The 5000-nt window shown below is 52.2% G+C and overlaps 1 non-coding gene across 1 annotated transcript in view; it reads right to left on the reverse strand.

Moving 5' to 3' along the window:
• Window positions 1-1111, reverse strand: part of LOC126432068 (small subunit ribosomal RNA) — a 1909-nt gene extending 798 nt beyond the window's left edge. Inside the window, exon 1 of the ribosomal RNA XR_007577854.1 lies at window positions 1-1111. This exon is cut by the window's left edge and continues 798 nt beyond it. This is a non-coding gene — a ribosomal RNA (small subunit ribosomal RNA).
• Between the last annotated feature and the right edge of the window lie 3889 nt (window positions 1112-5000).

The raw sequence follows: 5000 nt of genomic DNA on the forward strand, positions 1-5000 counted from the left end.
TAGGGCGGTATCTGATCGCCTTCGAACCTCTAACTTTCGTTCTTGATTAATGAAAACATACTTGGCAAATGCTTTCGCTTCTGTTCGTCTTGCGACGATCCAAGAATTTCACCTCTAACGTCGCAATACGAATGCCCCCGCCTGTCCCTATTAATCATTACCTCGGGTTCCGAAAACCAACAAAATAGAACCGAGGTCCTATTCCATTATTCCATGCACACAGTATTCAGGCGGGCTTGCCTGCTTTAAGCACTCTAATTTGTTCAAAGTAAACGTGCCGGCCCACCGAGACACTCAATAAAGAGCACCCTGGTAGGATTTCAACGGGGTCCGCCTCGGGACGCACGAGCACGCACGAGGCGGTCGCACGCCTTCGGCTCGCCCCACCGGCAGGACGTCCCACGATACATGCCAGTTAAACACCGACGGGCGGTGAACCAACAGCGTGGGACACAAATCCAACTACGAGCTTTTTAACCGCAACAACTTTAATATACGCTATTGGAGCTGGAATTACCGCGGCTGCTGGCACCAGACTTGCCCTCCAATAGATACTCGTTAAAGGATTTAAAGTGTACTCATTCCGATTACGGGGCCTCGGATGAGTCCCGTATCGTTATTTTTCGTCACTACCTCCCCGTGCCGGGAGTGGGTAATTTGCGCGCCTGCTGCCTTCCTTGGATGTGGTAGCCGTTTCTCAGGCTCCCTCTCCGGAATCGAACCCTGATTCCCCGTTACCCGTTACAACCATGGTAGGCGCAGAACCTACCATCGACAGTTGATAAGGCAGACATTTGAAAGATGCGTCGCCGGTACGAGGACCGTGCGATCAGCCCTAAGTTATTCAGAGTCACCAAGGCAAACGGACCGGACGAGCCGACCGATTGGTTTTGATCTAATAAAAGCGTCCCTTCCATCTCTGGTCGGGACTCTGTTTGCATGTATTAGCTCTAGAATTACCACAGTTATCCAAGTAACGTGGGTACGATCTAAGGAACCATAACTGATTTAATGAGCCATTCGCGGTTTCACCTTAATGCGGCTTGTACTGAGACATGCATGGCTTAATCTTTGAGACAAGCATATGACTACTGGCAGGATCAACCAGGGAGCTGCGTCAACTAGAGCTGAGCAGCCGGCCGCCCGGGAGTGTGTCCCGGGGGCCCGCGCGAACACGCAAGCGTCCGCTCAATTATTCTGCAAACAGGAGGAGGCTGAGCTCCCCTGCACAACACACCTCGAAACCCTCTCAGGTCCCGGCGGCGCGCAGCGCCGTCCTAAGTACTTGGTCGGGTTCGAGAGAGGCGCAATCGCCCGGAGTTAGGCGAGTAGACGCTTTAGGTGCGACCACCCGTGCTCCCAACTGAGCTTGCCGCTGCCGACAGAGGCCCGGGAGCGTGCTGTCGTGGCATTGCCGGCGGGAGACAACACGCGCCACCTACGGTGACCGGCAGCTCCAACGCCAGCGCCACAGAAGGACAAAAGCCCTACTTGGGTGCCGAAGCGAACTCTCCCAGCACAGCGCACGCGCCAACACGTCCGCACAGCTGCGATACAAACCACCTGCGAGAACCGCTGGGGCGACCGAGCAGCAGACGGCGTCGCGGCGCCGAGCGCCATGCGGCGGCGCATCCTCAGCGCACAAAGTCCTCAATCGGACCAGCACACTGCAGATGGCCACCGCGCTTCGCACCGGGCCCGCGAGGACCTACTTTGGCCGCAAGGCGCCGCGAGCAGGGGGCGCCGGCGCGCAGCTGCGCCGCCTGCCGCGTCCGTCGGCCGGCGCGCCTGCCACCGGCCGCCCCCACCAGCCGGCTGTAGCGCGTGCGCCCACGCACCGCGCTGCCAGCACGCCGGGCGGCCCCCCCTCACCGGCCGGGGACGGTCCCACCCAGCCACCGCCGCGTATCGCCTCACACCCAGATCCCCTTTCACGTTCGTGGGCATGGTGGGTCCCCTTTCACGTTCGTGGGCATGGTGGGTATCCCTGAAACAACCGGTTAATAGCTCGACCGATCGTCGCCAACACTGATTCACCTCTAGCGAGAACAACCGCACCACAACGGGTTACCGGTTGTTCATTTGCGTAACGTCACCAGCAAACGTACACGTCCATCGCCATTTGCAACGAGTATTGCATGCCTGTGTCAGGTGTCACAACACACTACGTCTGCCCACATAGACGCAACAACATGTGCACGCCTAGAGAACACGTGGAAGGTAGACCCCGTACGTATGCGGTGTCCATTGCGCGAACGACTGTCAGCCCGCCTCTGCAGCATGTCGCAGATGTGGAACGCGGTGCAACATGCTATCACGGTGTGTGAGAAGAGACGACTACGTCCGAATACACGCTCCACTACATCAACAGACTGCTCATGCTGATCGCCATCCAGGGCGTCCGTTCCTCCCACACGTCTGTATGGCGTACCACACTGCAATCCAGCTCTTATAGGGAGACGACACGTAGCTGCGTGCACAATATTTGGACTGTATGGTCCGCCGTTGCTAGGCGCTGTCGTCATACGGTCACATGGGCCACGATGTATCATTCAGTACATACGGAGCAATGTGCAGTACAGTTTGTGGGTTTTGCGTACATCGGCGGACAGGTGACAGGCCGTACCACAACGTAGGCTGAGTACGTCGGCATGCGAAGGGCATTGAACATGCAAACTTCTCACCGACCAGCTTGCGAAGGCAGGGGGGAAGGGGGGGGGGCATGTACGTCCTGCTGCTATCCACACTACAGTGTATAGCAGGAGCATGTGGAAAGTCAGCAACACCTGCAAGGTGTTTAACATGACGCGATACACAGGGGACCGGGCAGTGCGAGTAGCGAACTATATTGCGAGGGTTGCGGTTAGGCAACACTACACTACTTTAACGGGTTGCATAACAATTACAGAGCAGGTTCAGCGACAACGTGCGTCAGGTTAAGGCGCAATATAGTTTAGGTTACGGCGCACTTTAGGTTAGGTTAAGGCACATTATAGGTTAGGTTAAGGCACAACATGGGTTACGTTAAGGCACAACATGGGTTACGTTAAGGCACAACATGGGTTAGGTTAAGGCACAACATGGGTTAGGTTAAGGCACAACATGGGTTAGGTTAAGGCACAACATGGGTTAGGTTAAGGCACAACATGGGTTAGGTTAAGGCACAACATGGGTTAGGTTAAGGCACAACATGGGTTAGGTTAAGGCACAACATGGGTTAGGTTAAGGCACAACATGGGTTAGGTTAAGGCACAACATGGGTTAGGTTAAGGCACAACATGGGTTAGGTTAAGGCACAACATGGGTTAGGTTAAGGCACAACATGGGTTAGGTTAAGGCACAACATGGGTTAGGTTAAGGCACAACATGGGTTAGGTTAAGGCACAACATGGGTTAGGTTAAGGCACAACATGGGTTAGGTTAAGGCACAACATGGGTTAGGTTAAGGCACAACATGGGTTAGGTTAAGGCACAACATGGGTTAGGTTAAGGCACAACATGGGTTAGGTTAAGGCACAACATGGGTTAGGTTAAGGCACAACATGGGTTAGGTTAAGGCACAACATGGGTTAGGTTAAGGCACAACATGGGTTAGGTTAAGGCACAACATGGGTTAGGTTAAGGCACAACATGGGTTAGGTTAAGGCACAACATGGGTTAGGTTAAGGCACAACATGGGTTAGGTTAAGGCACAACATGGGTTAGGTTAAGGCACAACATGGGTTAGGTTAAGGCACAACATGGGTTAGGTTAAGGCACAACATGGGTTAGGTTAAGGCACAACATGGGTTAGGTTAAGGCACAACATGGGTTAGGTTAAGGCACAACATGGGTTAGGTTAAGGCACAACATGGGTTAGGTTAAGGCACACCATGGGTTAGGTTAAGGCACACCATGGGTTAGGTTAAGGCACACCATGGGTTAGGTTAAGGCACAACATGGGTTAGGTTAAGGCACAACATGGGTTAGGTTAAGGCACAACATGGGTTAGGTTAAGGCACAACATGGGTTAGGTTAAGGCACAACATGGGTTAGGTTAAGGCACAACGTAGGTTAGGTTAAGGCACAACGTGGGTTAGGTTAAGGCACAACGTGGGTTAGGTTAAGGCACAACGTGGGTTAGGTTAAGGCACAACGTGGGTTAGGTTAAGGCACAACATGGGTTAGGTTAAGGCACAACATGGGTTAGGTTAAGGCACACCATGGGTTAGGTTAAGGCACAACATGGGTTAGGTTAAGGCACAACATGGGTTAGGTTAAGGCACAACATGGGTTAGGTTAAGGCACAACATGGGTTAGGTTAAGGCACAACATGGGTTAGGTTAAGGCACAACATGGGTTAGGTTAAGGCACAACGTAGGTTAGGTTAAGGCACAACGTGGGTTAGGTTAAGGCACAACATGGGTTAGGTTAAGGCACAACATGGGTTAGGTTAAGGCACAACATGGGTTAGGTTAAGGCACAACATGGGTTAGGTTAAGGCACAACATGGGTTAGGTTAAGGCACAACATGGGTTAGGTTAAGGCACAACATGGGTTACGTTACGGCACAACATGGGTTACGTTACGGCACAACATGGGTTACGTTACGGCACAACATGGGTTACGTTACGGCACAACATGGGTTACGTTACGGCACAACATGGGTTACGTTACGGCACAACATGGGTTACGTTACGGCACAACATGGGTTACGTTACGGCACAAATTAGGTTAGGTTACGGCACAAATTAGGTTAGGTTAAGGCACAAATTAGGTTAGGTTAAGGCACAAATTAGGTTAGGTTAAGGCACAAATTAGGTTAGGTTAAGGCACAAATTAGGTTAGGTTAAGGCACAAATTAGGTTAGGTTAAGGCACAAATTAGGTTAGGTTAAGGCACAAATTAGGTTAGGTTAAGGCACGATATAGGTTAGGTTAAGGCACGATATAGGTTAGGTTAAGGCACGATATAGGTTAGGTTAAGGCACGATATAGGTTAGGTTAAGGCACGATATAGGT

This window comes from Schistocerca serialis, unplaced genomic scaffold (assembly GCF_023864345.2).
Source record: "Schistocerca serialis cubense isolate TAMUIC-IGC-003099 unplaced genomic scaffold, iqSchSeri2.2 HiC_scaffold_1121, whole genome shotgun sequence".
Classification (NCBI taxonomy): Eukaryota; Metazoa; Arthropoda; class Insecta; order Orthoptera; family Acrididae; genus Schistocerca; species Schistocerca serialis.